Below are 16,192 nucleotides of genomic sequence, written 5' to 3'. Positions count from 1 at the left end.
TATGGCATTATTTGTTGGCATAGGTTGTCGAAGAGCCCATCAAGTGCCTCTGTGCAGGTTTGTTAATTGCTGAATACTCTAGCCGAAACGTTATCCAGAACGGAAACTGTGGCGCTTTTTTGTATGCGGTTTTAGAGTCTGGTCACTTGATAGTTCATTCAACGAGCCTTCTTCACTGATGACATCAACAGTTTTTTAAGTGGTTGTTTTGGGGGAAGATACCAAACAGCGAGGTTATCGGTCTCATAGAGAGTAGGGAAGGATGGGGAAGGAAGTCTGCCGTGCCCTTTCAAAGGAACCATTCCGGCATTTGCCTGGAGCGATTTAGGAAAATCACGGAAAACCTAAATCAGAATGGCCGGACGCGGGATTGAACCGTCGTCCTTCTGAATGCGAGTCCAGTGTGCTAACCACTGCGCCACCTGGCTCGGTGTTTTTTTTTAAGTAATCTTCTTCAAAGAGATTTTTGATTCGTTGGATTTCTCCCTCAATGTCAGGTTAATAATTCCTGAAACAAGCATCAAAAGGGATTGATATTGTTACAGTAACTCTAGTAAGTACATTTATCATTCATATGAATGAAGAATAAAATGTATAATCACAGTATAAGGCAACTAATTAAAAGAAATTGTCATTATTTTCGAAATAGTAGTATTTGAAAACTTAACTATTTTCGTTAAAGTTACTGTTGAAAGAAAAATGATGTGCATAGTAGGCCGATAAAAATATTTCTAGAAAGTTGGTGAAGATACATAATTTTAAATTACCTGGCGGTGGAGACTAAAGATTTAAGGTGATCTTTCGTTGTTGTAGCTGTTGTTTTATCTATTTAGACTTGGTTGGTTTCTAGATAATTATGTATTTTGTGTAATGTGGTATTTATGTTTTGTATCACATATAAGCTTCGTTTTCTGAAGGCATTTCCTGCGCTGTCAAACCGTGTGCTTACATGAATTTGTGTTCGTTTCATTTGCGAATGACTCTGATGATGTGCGTTTTAGTATAGGTGATGTAATATACTGCTGTATCGAACTAGTTTGTGTGTTTTCTTTAGTTTCGTGTTCAACTTTTCTTTACTGTATCTTCACATCTATTTTTTGTTATTTAATTTATTGTTTGTATTTCTTTCTTTTTTAATACGGATTGTGTTCAGCCTGTGGAGTAGTGATTAGAGGGTATGTTTTCTTTTTCTAAAGATCTGCTATGTATTTGATGTAATAAATTATGATTATTGTTTAAAAAAGTAAACAGTCTCGTAACATAATGTAGGCTATAAAGAAGTGTGTGTGTGTGTGTGTGTGTGCGTGTGCGTGTGTGTGTGTGTTACTTTTTTCCTTTTAACATTCCCTCTTTTTTCAGGTGCCCCTGGCCCACAGATAATCAGTGGAACTGAAAACTGCTTAATCCCAGGTGTTACCAAGGTGAGTACGTAGATTTAGAGTGTGTGGATTGCACTATAACCGGTTAAAGTCGCAACTTCTCTTTCATAAAAATTTATTGCCACTGTTGATGTCATAACATGTGAAATGAAATAAATAAAATAGTCACGATGTTTCGGCTACAGTCATACTAGCAGACTCCACATTCATAATGGCATTTTGATCACACTCATATTAATTGAATTATTGTGTATACAACTTACACTTTTGTGTGTACGTAAATATTGACGGATCCCGAAAGAGCACCTCTCTTATTTACGCGCGAACAAGAGTAAACATTGGGAGCTGTGATTTGTATGTTTCTATCTCTTCGCAAACGGTTTGTTGTCGGATAGCTGCGTCATCACGCGCATTGATCAATATGTTTATTTACCCTTCAGTCATATTTTCCGTTAACAGAACTAAATTTGTGTATCCAGAAAGAAAATTTGTGTAGCTGAAGTCATTTCTATCATGGAAGATATCGAAAAATCTGTATTTATAGTACTGTATCAATACAAGTTGTTGTTTAAAGTTGTTGCCAAAAAACGCAAAAAGGTCATAGCAGATTACATATATCTAAAAAGTAAGTAGCCTTTGTCCGCACTTTTACTAGCGTATCTTGTAAAAATTTGAAGTAAAACGGTTACGAACATTTGAAGATTTTTGCTGACACGTTTTTCCTTGATATAGCATATATATATTAATACATTCCAGTCAAAGATTTTTCCAGTTTTTCACTTATAAGTTTACTATATATATATATGTATATATATATATAAGTTCTTGACTGATTGACTTCAGATTTATTTTTACACAATACTATAATAAACTTTCGGATGCACATAGGCTACATTTTCTCTCTCTCTCTCTCTCTCTCTTTCTCTCTCTCTCTCTAGGATAAACTTTGTCAGAAAGTTCGTGACTGATTTACTTCTAACTTTTATACGATACTCTAATAAAAATGCGGACGCAAACTACGTATTTTGTAAAATGGATGTGATGCATAAATATAAAGAGGAAACGCTGCTAGCGTAAATCTAGAAAGTTCTTAACCGACTTGTTCAAATTTTTAAACAATATCCTAATAAACATTCACAGGAACATAGACTCTATTTTTAAACAACAATGTACAAGTGTTCTGGTAAAACAAACTGCAAGAAAGAAAATGCCGTGCTCTGAAAAGGTGCTGTTCCATTTTCTTTCTAGCAGTCAGTTTCAGTTTTAAGTAGGTAGCGAGGCATTTATACCATTAGACAAATTGTTTCTCTCATATATATGATTTTTGCCCATATATATAATTTCAAACAAAAATTGTATGCCCAGCTATATACTATTTTGTTTTCTTCCTCACAGTCGGTTTTAACAGAAAACAGGAAAGCTGTGGTTACGGCGTATCGGCTTATGATTAGAACACTACCACGGAATTAGGATCTTCCGAACCTTTGTAACCCCACCCCCTTTCACATTAAAGCTGTGCGAAATACTGTCATTGAAGCTACTATCCTCACGGATCCTGCAGCAGGAGAGGGATCTCGTACTCCATATATCTATGATCCTAACTGGTTTGCCCATTAATTTTAAGCGACTTCACTTTCCACTCAAGGTTTCGTTTGCAGTAATAATAAACAAGGTTCAATATCAGAGGAATAGGGAGGGGGCAGAAGGAAGAAGAGACTGACAAAGGGAGGGGGGATGAAACGAACATACATGAAGAGGAGGAAGGAGGAAATGGACAAAGAGAGGGTGTAGAGGACATGGAGTGAGGCAGGGAGGAGGGGATGATGGATAGAAAGATGGAGGAGAAGAGGAGATGTACGAAGGGAGGGTGAGAAGGAGTTGGACAGTGCATATTTATCAGTTGTGTAGCATTGGCTGTAACTTTTTACAGGAGAAAGCACTGCTCAAAACTAGAAAGCTCTGATAGCACATGTGTTGAAACAAATGCTTGTTGAGGTAAAGGTCATTCTGTCTTGTGAGTGACACTACATGCTCCTGTAACGTAAGGTTGTCGATGAGTGTGAAATACGCCAGTACCTGTAAATGGCTCTATAGGTGGAAATTAATGAGTTGAAACTCACCTAAACGAGGAGGTCGAGCTATTGGTCATGCTCAACCATTCCATCGCTCTTTAAGCTGTTGCGTTACGTACTGTCTTACGAGGCACTGGAAAAGGAGTAAAAAGGTAAACTTCCGCGTTCTGGCTCTTGGGTCCTACCGACTGCCACGTCACGTTCCGCCAGTGGCGTCCTGGATGCGGTATTACGTGGCAAGGGGTCAGCTCCTCAGTTGGCCTCACGAAGCCGTGTGCACTCTGTCCCAGTCGTCGCACCAAGGAAACGTCCCTGGCAGTACCGGGAGTCGATCCTCGGTCCCCTGCATGTCAGTCAGGCGTGTTGACTACTCATCTGTGGAGGCGGATTAGATATCCAGGGGTGGCGCCCCGTCATAGGAAACGAATTCTGCCGTCTTCCTGAATGCGGTAACGTGCTTCAAAAGTGCAAGCAACTTGTCGCGCAGGGAATGGGGAAAGGCCATACCGTGTTGTTATTATTTTTTCAGTAAAGTGTACGCCACAAAGAGTAACTCACCCAAAACTGCAGCGTATATATTGATGTTTAAGCGAACCCGATGTAAGGCTCCTACAACCATCGAGGAGGTTCATCTGTCTACACGTGCTTATTGTGGTAATTTATTATTCTGTTCGGTGTGTATCAGTTTCATTTCATTGTTTAAAAAATCGAAGTTATGAACTGCCGATCTTCAAGGTTCCATCTTAGTATCTAGTGGCAGAACTGTAATGTGGTACGCTGACTTGGCGGATGTAGAGCCAGCACACGCTAAATTGCTTGTGGAGAATGACCATAAAATAACGTTGTTTATATCTTCAACAATTCCAGAGTCATCATCTACTCGTCACAACACTACTCCAGTTTCGGATGCGCCCTTGCCTGAAAGCTGTATTGATGATTGTGTTCGGCATATAGGACAGTTGTCTCCCAACTGACACCGTTATCTAGAATTTAGCGTGTTACCAGGGCCACCATTTAGGACTCCATAAGACTCCAATTCACTTCGCTGTTTACTTTCTACAAACACAATTGAATCATTAATCTTACTCTGGTGCCAACACAACCTAAAAACGATGTGTACGGAATGTCTGATGTAAGAGAAGGTCGTAAGAGCTACAGAGTTTGAACAAAAATATGGAAACACCCAAACGCCACGTTTTCCTGTTACGGGCACTTCTACTCTCGTGACAGCCAAGTTGAGAAACCAAGGGCCCCGTGGAATTTCTTGCTGGATCCATGTGAGTTTGATATTGCGGTCCATGTGCACTAACTTTGCCCCGTTTCTGCTTGGTTGGCGAGACTACCACGAAATTCATTGTATATCGGTGGGAACTACACTGCAGCGCCAAAGAAATTGGTATAGGCATGCGTACTGAAATACAGAGAAATGTAACCAGGCAGAATACAACGCTGTGGTCGGCAACGCCTATATGAGACAGCAAGTTCAAATGTTCAAATGTGTGTGAAATCTTATGGGACTTAACTGCTAAGGTCATCAGTCCCTAAGCTTACACACTACTTAACATAAATTATCCTAAGGACAAACACACACACTCATACCCGAGGGAGGACTCGAACCTCCGCTGGGACCAGCCGCACAGTCCATGACTGCAGCGACTAAGACCGCTCAGCTAATCCCGCGCGGCAGACAACAAGTGCCTGGCGCAGTCTCTAGATCGGTTACTGCTGCTACAATGGGGGGTTATCAAGATTTAAGCGAGTTTGAACGTGGCGTTACAAGCAGCGCACGAGCGAGGGGACACAGCATCGCCGACGTAGTGATGAAGTGGCGATTTTCGCGTACGACCACTTCACGAGTGTAGATCAGAAATCCGGTGAAACAAATCTCCGACACCGCTGTGGCCGGAGAAAGATCCTACAAGTACGGGACCAACGACGAGTGATAAGAATCGTTCGACGTGACAGAAGTGCAACCCTTCCGCAAAATTTTGCAGATTTCAATGCTGGGCCATCAACGAGTGTCAGTGTGCGAATCATTCAACGAAACATCATCGATATTGACTTTCGGAGCCGAAGGTCCACTCATGTATCCTTGATGACTGCACGAAACAAAGCTTTACGCCTCGCCTAGGCCCGTCAACACCGACATTGGGTTGTTGATGACTGGAAACGTGTTCGAACGAGTCTCGTATCAAATCCTATCGAGCGGATGGACGTGTACGGGTATGGAGGCAACCCCATGAATCCATGGATCCTGCATGCCATCACGGCACTGTTCAATCTGGTGGAGACTCTGTAATGGTGTGGATCATATGCAGATGGAGTCATGTGGAACTCCTGATATGTCTAGATAGTACTCTGATAGGTGACACGTAAGTAAGCATCCTGTCTGATCACCTGCATCCATTCATGTCCATTGTGTTCCTATGGACTTCGGCAATTCCAGCAAAACCCCAAAAGTCCAGAATTGCTACAGAGTGGCTCCAGGAACACTCTTCGAGTTTAAACTTTTCCGCTGGCTACCAGACTCCGCAAACATGAACATAATTGAACATGTCTGTGATGCCTTGCAACGTGTTCAGAAGAGTTCTCGACCTCCTCGTACTCTTACGGCTTATGGACAGTCTTGCAGGATTCATGGAGTCAGTTCCCTCCAGCACTACTTCAGATATTAATGAAGTCCCTGCCACGTCGTGTTACGGCACTTCTGCGTGCTCGCGGGGGATATACACGATATTAGGCAGCTATACCAATTTCATTCGCTGTTCTATTTTCACAGCTGATCCCCACGGTCGTTGCCCCTAATTCCAACATGTCCCGGTATCCTCTACAGATGCCCTGAAGCAACGCCTTTGCTCAGTTAAGACTGCGCATTATGTCGTGTTGCAAAGGATTTAATTTTGTACTGCAGCTGACGACGTAAAGAGGCTGTAGGGTATTCACCGAGTCAGACCATAAAAGTTGACTTGTATGTCGACAGCGTAAAGACAACTCCGCGGTTTATATCGACGCTTCATTGGGCAACACGAAAGATTGTCCACGCCCTCTTTGATTAACATGTATCCCAGAGAGACATGTATTTGTACACGTCCACCATTTACAATTTTGACAGTGTAGAGGCTCTCAATTACGGATGCTTTAGATGTAATTATTGTATACAGAACAGTAAAATTTTTGAAGACATGTCGTTTGCTTGACACCAGATGTCCTCTACTAAATTGACAGGAGGGATTTCGGTTTCTTCGACGAGTAGTCTGTGTAAGCGGCTACGTTAGATGGTCAACAGGGTAATTGAACAAAACTGATTCTTTCCATCTATTTATGAGCACTAAGTTACATTCATTTACGTTAGCATTACCAGTTTCATAGTGTGATATGCTTCGTTCGGCAGTCTCTGACTTAGGGAACCCGTGGGAGGAGAGGTACTGTATTCCCAAAATCGAATAACTTCCCTTGCCCAGACCAAAGATCGTAGCGATCTGCCGGCGAGGAGATCGCAGAAACTTGAGGGCATGCGTCACCTCAGATGCCTGCGGCTGCCTGTCGAGGAAAACAAGCACAACTCTCAAGCAACGCCACAGGCAACCGGCGTGCTGAGGCTGCCAAGCCGAGGAATCCCTGTGCTCCGTGCAACTGTTTCCTAACTCTGTCGTGTGTCAGTGTACAAGTTTCACTGCCACAACAAGACAAAAGTCTTTTATAGTTCAAACTGTTGCATGCAATTTTTCTTTCATGGTTTGATATAAACTGCCTACTCCGGCAAAAGGTAACTTTCATTTCTTTCCTTGTTCGCAACAAGTTAACACGGCGCTCAAGTCAGCAGAGTCAATCTGAAGCATCTTAGAGAACGGTGATAACGTGGGTAAACAGCATGTACAACGTTATCTCTGTATTATTCTACTAAGTAATACACCGCGGAAAGTGGACTTTTTTCTGACGTTCATTTCTTTTGCGTTCGGATTCGAATATGAATCCAAGTGCCTTTCTGACATAATCCTCTGTATTAGATTCACATCTGTCCTTGCGTTATACATATTTCTTTTACTAATGAACCGTTTCATGAAACTATATTTTATCAAAAGGAAGTAATATCCTCATGCAAAACACACGTTTTCTATGCACCAGGAAGAGACTAAAGAAACCAAAGTGTATCCTGTGTAGTCTGGATACATACACAGGGTGTTACACCTGTAAACAAAGTATTCCATATTTTGAGAAGTGGTGTTATGGACCAAAATGTCCAGTAAACATGGAATTTAAAGCGCGTACTTTAAGAGCTACACCAGTACCAGCAAATGTGGAATTTCTATTCCCTTAACCCCCCCCCCCCCCCCCCAAGAAAGATACAGAAAATGGACGGGTGTATTAGATGATTCAGCAGATTTAGCATTTCTTTGAGATTGATGTGTTGATTTTATATCTCGTATGCCTAATGATGAATGCAACCCACACGCGCCACATCGCATATTAATGTTACTGTGACGCCATGTCACCACAACAAAGAATAGTTCTGTAGTAATGAAGGTAAAGTAACAAGATTTTTTACACTTTTCATGGAGAATTAATTGCTCCTAATGGAAGGTCATTTCGGCTAGAACTTACAAATAAATACTGCATAGACATTTTGTTTTTATTGATGTTCTTCTTCAGAAAGTAGTTGTTAATCTACCTATTTCATCCTGACAGTATTTTGGTATGTAAAGAAACAGAGCACATATAAAATAAAATGGGATTTAATGAGAGCACAATTATTTCTCTGTTTTGTATCTTTGTTCATTTTATTTAGTTGCATAAGTCTTCATTCATGCTCATAGTTCTTGTTTCCAAACCAAACACCGGATGCACCTTATCCTTTGCTCTCCAGTAGGAAGGAAGAGAGATTAGGGTTTTAACGTCCTGTCGACAAAGTGGTCATTTAGACGGAACTCAAGCTCGAACTGTTACAAGGATCAGAAAGGAAATCGGCCATACCCTTTTGAAGGAATCATACCGGCATTTGCCTGGAGCGATTTAGGAAACCCTGGAAAACCTAAATCTGAATGTGTGGATGCGGATTTAACCGTCGTCCCACCCGATTGCGAGTCCAGTATGATAATAAGCACTGCGGTTGTTCTCCAGATCAGTTATGTTTGTATGGCTGGTTGCAAAAGGTATACTCGTCATCAGTGCTGTCCTTGTAATCAGTTGACACGTACTCGTACAAGATGACATCAGCTTGTGAATCTGATCTGCTTGCCTCTTACACTTTTTTGTTTTTGCAGAAAATTTCTGCATGCCATGTGGTTCCTTTACTTTCCTGTTGTTTTTGTCTAGGCTTGAGCATGAGTCAGAATTTCGAAAACACTTTTTTTATATAGAGAACTAAAGATTTGTCTTGTATGGGCTACTTGTTACAACAACGGCCTCTCCTGCAGGTGAGGAAACTGGAGTCCGTTGAACTGCAGGCTGTGATCTCAGGGTGTATAAAGCGGCAATTTAAGTGTCGCAGGTAGAGGGTCGAGAGCATGATGGCCATCCGGTGATTCCGTTGTCCCGTGTGTTGGTATCATCAGGACGTGTGATGGAACTATAGTTACTCTTTGTTCAACTAATTCAGTACATTAAGCTACTTGTTGCGTGACAACTGCAATTAAATTCACGTTATCCTATAGGCAGCGATCTGTTTATCAGTAAGATCACGAGGTACAGGTGAGCCTGACCAGTAGGGTATAGCACTGACTCCGATAAAAAATAGGAGAAGTGCATTGCAAAGACTTAACAACAGAGAATCGTTATCTGCTCGTTATCTGCGCTATCAAAATAACAAACATTATTATCTGTGTTCGTTTGTAGAGGAAGAATGAGAGTTTTTTGTTTCATTGTCTTATCGATTCTGCTGTTCTCTCTGGCGGACGTTAATTGTTCACTGTCTGTAACTGATACAATTATTTGTAGTAGAAATATAATTGTGATGAATATATACGAGATTAACAATTGTAGTGCGAGTTTTTGTCAGTAGCGAGTACCTATCCTGTATATGATTCAGTACTTCATAATTAAATGTTGCCCTGGCCATTTCTGTGTAGGCTCATTACTATAGTGACACCATGAATGACAAAAATTGTATAAGTTCTGCCAACATTTAATGCTAAAAGTATAGAAGGAATAATTTTAATAATTTGTAGATGGCGTCCTGGAATATTTTGCAGTTCATATTAGACCAGAGGTACAGTTTCTGTTAATAACAATATCAATGAATGCTTACGCTGCCATTGCAAATAGGCAGCTGTCCTGGAGCATCAAGCCCCACAGAGAAAATTAATTAAAAATTGATTAAATGTACTATCGCGTAATATTAAGAAAGGATTTTTAATCAATCGTGGGTAAGACTGATGTCTTCGCATTGGGATATGTATGCTATTGTTGGTGATAGCGCCCTGGGAAAAATCAGCCGTGGCTTTTAACAAACATAAAAGAGAAAATATTTATTATTTATATTTTTCAAAACCGTTTCCTACAATAATAATAACGGCACAGTTTTCGTTGTATGAAGAATTCAATAGTAACCATTTAATTAATCAATCGTTACGCGATAAGGGATATGTTTGTCTCTCAGCCGTAATCTGACACTGTCCTGAAAATGCTGTTTTGACTTAATGTACAATCATTATTTGGAGTGGATCGACGTCCCTTTTATCGTTCAACCTTCTGAGGTTACAGAATTTCGAACGGACCCATGAAAGCCTCATCTAAGATAGTAACACGTTTGGAATAAGATGGGAAGAAGATAATGAGTACTCCATTATCTCATTATCTCATGCCACTAAAATCGTTTCCATGTTCCTTTAAACGCAGTAATACCCATCCAAAATTGAAACCGTTGATTCTTCTTCGGTTCGTTTAACGTTTGATATAAAACGTTCCAGCATTTGTAGAATTAATTAAGTGTGGGTGAGACCAACCAGAAGGACAGCATGCCGCTATTGTCTTACAGATCGTACTGTAACTACTGTTTCATAATCACAGTGGACAAAATATTAGTCATTCCTGGTGGTACGAGAGCCCATGACCGAAATTTTTTACTTATAACAATACGGCTGAAAACCACATGAAGTTGACAGATTCGATTACCCTAAAACAAAAAAATACTAATTTCAGAAATTTTATTGCATCACGCCTGATCTTACTTCAGTTTCATAGCGCCAACAAATTTTACCGAACTGTATTGAAACAACAGTCTGATTTTTGGAATGTAGTTGAATGACAGATCTAAGGCCCCGAAAATACGTTTTTCAGACGGCTATAGTGTAGAGCAGACTTGGGGAACCGTCTAAAAAAATAACAAATGCAACGAACAATGACGAACAAAATGAGATTTTAAAAAATATTATGGCGACCTCTCGCGATTAGTGGTAAATCCGGGTCCGACACAAATTTTCATTGTCGTCTTTCCATTCTACAGCTAATGGTTGTCCTTATTCGAAATTGCGAATGCATTTAACATTTATTTTTGTTCCTATTTTTCTTTTGCTTCAATTGCTGCGTCCAGCGCTGCCTGTATTACGATGTTGAACAGGAGGAGTGGTATTCATCTCCTTGCCTGACTCATGTTTTTATGTCAAACGCCTTGGAATATTCCCCATCCATTTTCACTACCCTTTTCGAGCCTTTCAGTGTCACTTCCACAAGACTTGTAATCTTCTTCGTTATTCCGAATCTCTGCACTTTTCCCACGACTTATTCTTAAAATAAAAAAAATAGTATTGTAATTCTTTTGCTATACTCCCAATATTTGGATATGGCTTTTTTCAGTACGAATATCTGGTCTAGTTTCTCATTTATTATCTCTTTTAAATATGGTTCTAATTTTTGCTGGATTATCTTGGAGAACACTTTATAGGCGGTGCTAATTAATGAGATGCCTCTGTAGTTCCTGCTTTGTCCTGTCACCCTTTTTATGAATTGGTATTATTATAGCTTCTATCCACTCCTCTGGCATTCTTTATTCATTCCAGATGTTCGTAACAAGTTTGTGTATTTGTTTTACAAGTTGTATTCCTCCTTTCTTAAATAATTCCCCTGGTAGGCCATCACTCCGTGGAGCTTTGTTGTTTTTTTTAGTATTTTGATTGAGTCTGTTGTCCTTTCCGTCGTCGGCGGTTCCACGAAGGGATCTACACTCTGATAATCACTATGTTGCTCCATTTCTAGACTTCTGTTTTGAACATCTTCAAAATATTCCCTCCAAATTTCCATACCTTTTGATCTTTCCAGTACTGTATTGCCACGTTTATCTTTAATGCCAAACATCTGTGGTACAGATTTTTAGGAATATCTGACCAATCTATAAAAATCTCTTGAAACCCCTGCACTTTTATCCTCCTCTGCCCTTTTGCTTAATCTAGCCACATGTTTTCTCTTTTTCCTCTTTAGAATATTTTCAGTTTCTCTGTTAACATTTTCATATGCTTCTTTACTTTCGTTGGTATCCTCTTGCACGTGTTTTTCCTTAGCTGCTCTTCTTTCTTTCGCTTTCTGCTCACATTCTTCTGAAAACCATGGATTTTTCTTCCATCTTTTTCTTTTTCCTCATACTTCTAGTGCCTTTTCTTCCACGGTTGTTTTTATCAATTCCCAGTGGTCTCCAATGCCTAGGTTGTCTTCCATTGTTAGAACATCAAATATGTTTTGCCCCCACCCCACCTTGGCTTTTCTATGGCTAGTCTTTGGCTTACCTCTGCTACGACTAGATAATGGTCTGTGCCTGCCTCGGCTTCCTTTATGGTTCTCACATTCATTATACTGCTTTTATGTCTTTGATTTACCAGGACATGGTATATTTGGTTTTATATTATTCCTTCTGGTGGTACCCAGGTTAATTTCGTGAATCTCCTTCCGAGGAAAGTGTGTGCTCCAGTTGCACAGCTTAGTAGCCTCACTCCATCATCTTTACTTTCAATATGTAGACTTTCGGCCCCAGCGATTCCTTCCCAGATGATCTCCCTTCCAACATAAGCATTTTCGTGTTAGACAGTTAGCACCATAACATATCCTGGTTTCTTTCTAATTAACTCTTCTAAAATTTCATAAAAACTGTCTTTCTTTTCGTCCTCCGCCTCCTCGGTCGGAGCATGTAGTGCAACTATTGTTGTAATTGTGAATCTACCTTTTAGAGTCATGACAGCTATTCTAACATCAATCGCTTGGAAATCAGTTACTGCCTCTGCTAAATTTTTGCTGACGATGAAGCCTAGTCCCTTCTGGAACTTTCTGTCTGTAGATCCGCTGTAGTAAGTATAGAATGTGCTTGTCCGTTTCCAGTTTTTCTGTTTGTGGATAGCTAATTTCTTCCAGTGCTACAAGATCCATTTCATATCTGTCGAATTCTTCTGACAGAATATTGAGAGCTCCAGATGTTTTGAAAGTCCTAATATTCCACATTCCAAATCGTGAGTCCTTGTTCGTAAGCCGTTTTCTATATTCAATGTGGCCTAATGAACATCATTAAGTTTCTTTTTCGTTGTATAATCTGCACGTGAATTCTTCTTAGACGTTCACTACATTAGCAGTATCAGAAGCGCGTCCGCCTAAATCTGTGAAAGCCTTTTGGTTGCGTGCAATGTTTTTCAGCATTGTTTTTGACCTTTCCTTTCCCTTGCGATAGAATGTGTTATTGTAATCGCAGCCGGCTGCAGCATATAAAGCAGGTAAGGATACAGCTAGCGACGATCGTAGCGTTTCATACAGATAGAAAACATCAATGTAACAGCCATTAGCAACGTGAACATCCCTGGTAATCTTAATGGAACTCTTCGCTGTTTCCAGATTCCCGGATACTACAATTAAGATGTCAGTGTCAGAATATCGAATAGCTGCTGGATGTCGTTCATTAATCTGATAGACGTGGTATACAATGTTGGTATCTGCCACCTAGTGCTCTTGAAAAATTAGATCTTCATTTACTGTCTGATTAACAGCACCATCTTCAGCCCAATATTCCTATTACATATCGTGATTAACATGGATGTTTTATTTGCGATGATCTGTGTCGTGTCCTGTTATGACCAGCTGTTCATTAAAAATTTGACCTTGTTGTGGTCGTAAGATGTGGAAATCTACTGATGTTATGCTCTCACGCACTCCTTCATAGACAGTCACATCGATCCTGGAAACATCATGTTTATGCAAGAAGTGCAGAATTTTCCTCAAGAGGATTACGTTTGTTCGTGGAATGTCTCTTTACGCATACAGTGAAAAAAATCCATCAATGATTAAAATACCTACAAATACCGGTTCAGTGATTTCAGTTACTTTTATTTCGAAGTCTCGCATCAGTGCCGATTTGTCAATGGTTCAAATGGCTTTGAGTGCTATGGGACTTAACAGCTGAGGTCATCAGTCCCCTAGAGCTTAGAACTATTTAAACCTAAATAACCTAAGGACATCACACACATCCATGCTCGAGGCAGGATGCGCGCACGGTTCCAGACTGAATCGCCTAGAACCGCTCAACCACTAAGGTCGGCGCCGAATTTTCGGTTTTATTTATTGTTCGGTCCGTATGGCGAAGTGTTAGCACCATCTGAGTTATTGGGTAACACAGAAATTTTTCAATACTTTTTTTTACTAAGGATAACGCTAAAAGTCGCCAAAATAAACGACGGTTCTCATAGTAAGACCGTAACTATAGCCGGGACACTCTTTTCGTTTTTGGAAGTACACATGACATCGAAAATGTCTGAAAACAGTGTTTTCGACATTCTCTTAGCAATTCAAAATGTTTAAAAAACTGAAGTGGGTGGCTATAATACAATCTGGTAAAATTTTTCGAAATTTTTGAAAATGCACTCAGGCCGAATGCTACTCTCAGTATGTCGGAAACCCAACATTTTCGTAATAAAATGACAAAACCTGTTTTCATGTTTACTACCAGACGTATTGTGATAATACCATCTGCCTATATTTGACATAGCAGAATGGACACCCGGCATCTGTGACGTTTCCGACCGTTACCGCACACCTAGTCGGGTTCAGGATTACCGAACGTGAAGATTTTATAGGGTTTTTGTTATAAAACTATGAGACACGGTTTTGCTTGGAGGCCCTTACACTGTGGGAGATGTCACGCTAATACCATTAACACATTATCCAGCCTGTATAATGTTCCGAAAGTGTGTCCACCAGCTTCTTCAGCTAGACTGTTTTCCGCTGAAGCCACTCGTTGATGATTCGATCCCAAAAAGCTACAAAAGTTCGGCGATGTTACTCATTACGTTTCACTCACTGTACGAAATACATCAGGCATTTTCTGTGGCGTTTATATCACTTGATCTAGTGGGCCAGTCGAGATGCATTAGGTTCTTTGAATGTACATCATACCAGGCATGTGTGCATGCAGCCCTGTGAACAAAGCAATTGTCATTTAGAAGACGGTATTGTCCACTGCATACTCATTATGAATATGTAGAAGAAAGGGCCACACTTATTGACTGCAAATGTTGCAATAATTGTCGCAGTTCATGTTCACAGTAAACGGGTTGGATACCAAAACGTCACAGAACCATCGCTGACACGAACCGCAGCCACCAAACACTGTGGATCCAACGCCACACTGGGCCGTCGGTGCCCTCACCGCCTTGCATCGTTTGCAAAGGGCAAATTAGCAGTTTGTGAGCGCACATTACATGAACACGGTCAGTTACGTCAAATTCCTGTGAATGAAATAATCGTATGGCACTGATGGCCAGGAGTCCCCGCATGGGGAAGTCCAGCCACCAAGTTGCAAGAATTTTTTTCAGTTGACTCCACATTGGGTGAATTGCACGTTGATGGTACCGATGATACGAAGATGAGGACAACACAACACCCAGTCCCCGAGCAGAGAATAACTAGGATTCGGTCGGGAATTGATCCCAGGCCTACTGCATGGCAGTCAGGCACTCTGACCACTCAGCTAAGGGGGTGTATTGTTTGCCGATTGAAGGCGAGCAGTTTCATGTGTCTGTGTGGTTTTATCGAGCTATTGCCTCATGCTCAAGCCTAGCCAAAAACAACAATAAAGAAAATAAACCAGAAGATACGAAAAATGATTCTTAAAAAAATTATTTAAGAACAGCCTGGAAAAGAGAATATGTGAAAAAAGCAAGTCCAATTCTGAAACTGATGGCATCTTGTATGCGTCAGCTGATGAGTACAACTGTGATGATGAGTTTATTTATTTATTGCAACCAGCCATATAAAGATGACTGCTGTAGAGAACAATGAATGAGATACATTCACAGGCAGAAAGATTTATGTAATTAAATTTAATAAAGAAAGATACAATAACAATAACATTAAGAGAATTGTACCCTCTTTATGTGCCACTTTATTTAATACTGCTGTTTTCAAATGGTTCAAATGGCTCTGAGCACTATGCGACTTAATTTCTGAGGTCATCAGTCGCCGTAGAACTTAGAACTAATTAAACCTAAGTAACCTAAGGACATCACACACATCCATGCCCGAGGCAGGATTCGAACCTGCGACTGTAGCGGTCACTTGGCTCCAGACTGTAGCGCCTAGAACCGCACGGCCACTTCAGCCGGCAATACTGCTGTTTTGTCCATGGGTTTGCCCACATATGCTTTCGACACATATACCAAACACACCTCTTCCTCCGCTTCTGTGTGTCCACCTCTTCCTCCATCTCTGTCAACCTCTTCCTCCCACCTCATCCTTCCACCTCATTTTCCCGTCTCTCTCGCTGTCTCTTAATCTCCT

General features: G+C 40.6%; 1 protein-coding gene across 2 annotated transcripts in view; it reads left to right on the top strand.

Moving 5' to 3' along the window:
* Positions 1-16,192, top strand: part of LOC126284412 (serine/threonine-protein kinase BRSK2) — a 1,848,446-nt gene that overhangs the window by 1,262,123 nt on the left and 570,131 nt on the right. For both annotated transcript variants that reach the window (XM_049983324.1, XM_049983325.1), the window contains one exon: positions 1,360-1,421. The gene's annotated coding sequence lies outside the window, so the exon portion shown is untranslated. The remainder of the gene's footprint in view (positions 1-1,359; positions 1,422-16,192) is intronic.

This window comes from Schistocerca gregaria, chromosome 8 (genome assembly GCF_023897955.1).
Source record: "Schistocerca gregaria isolate iqSchGreg1 chromosome 8, iqSchGreg1.2, whole genome shotgun sequence".
NCBI lineage: Eukaryota > Metazoa > Arthropoda > Insecta > Orthoptera > Acrididae > Schistocerca > Schistocerca gregaria.
This window is presented reverse-complemented; position numbering and strand designations above follow the sequence as displayed.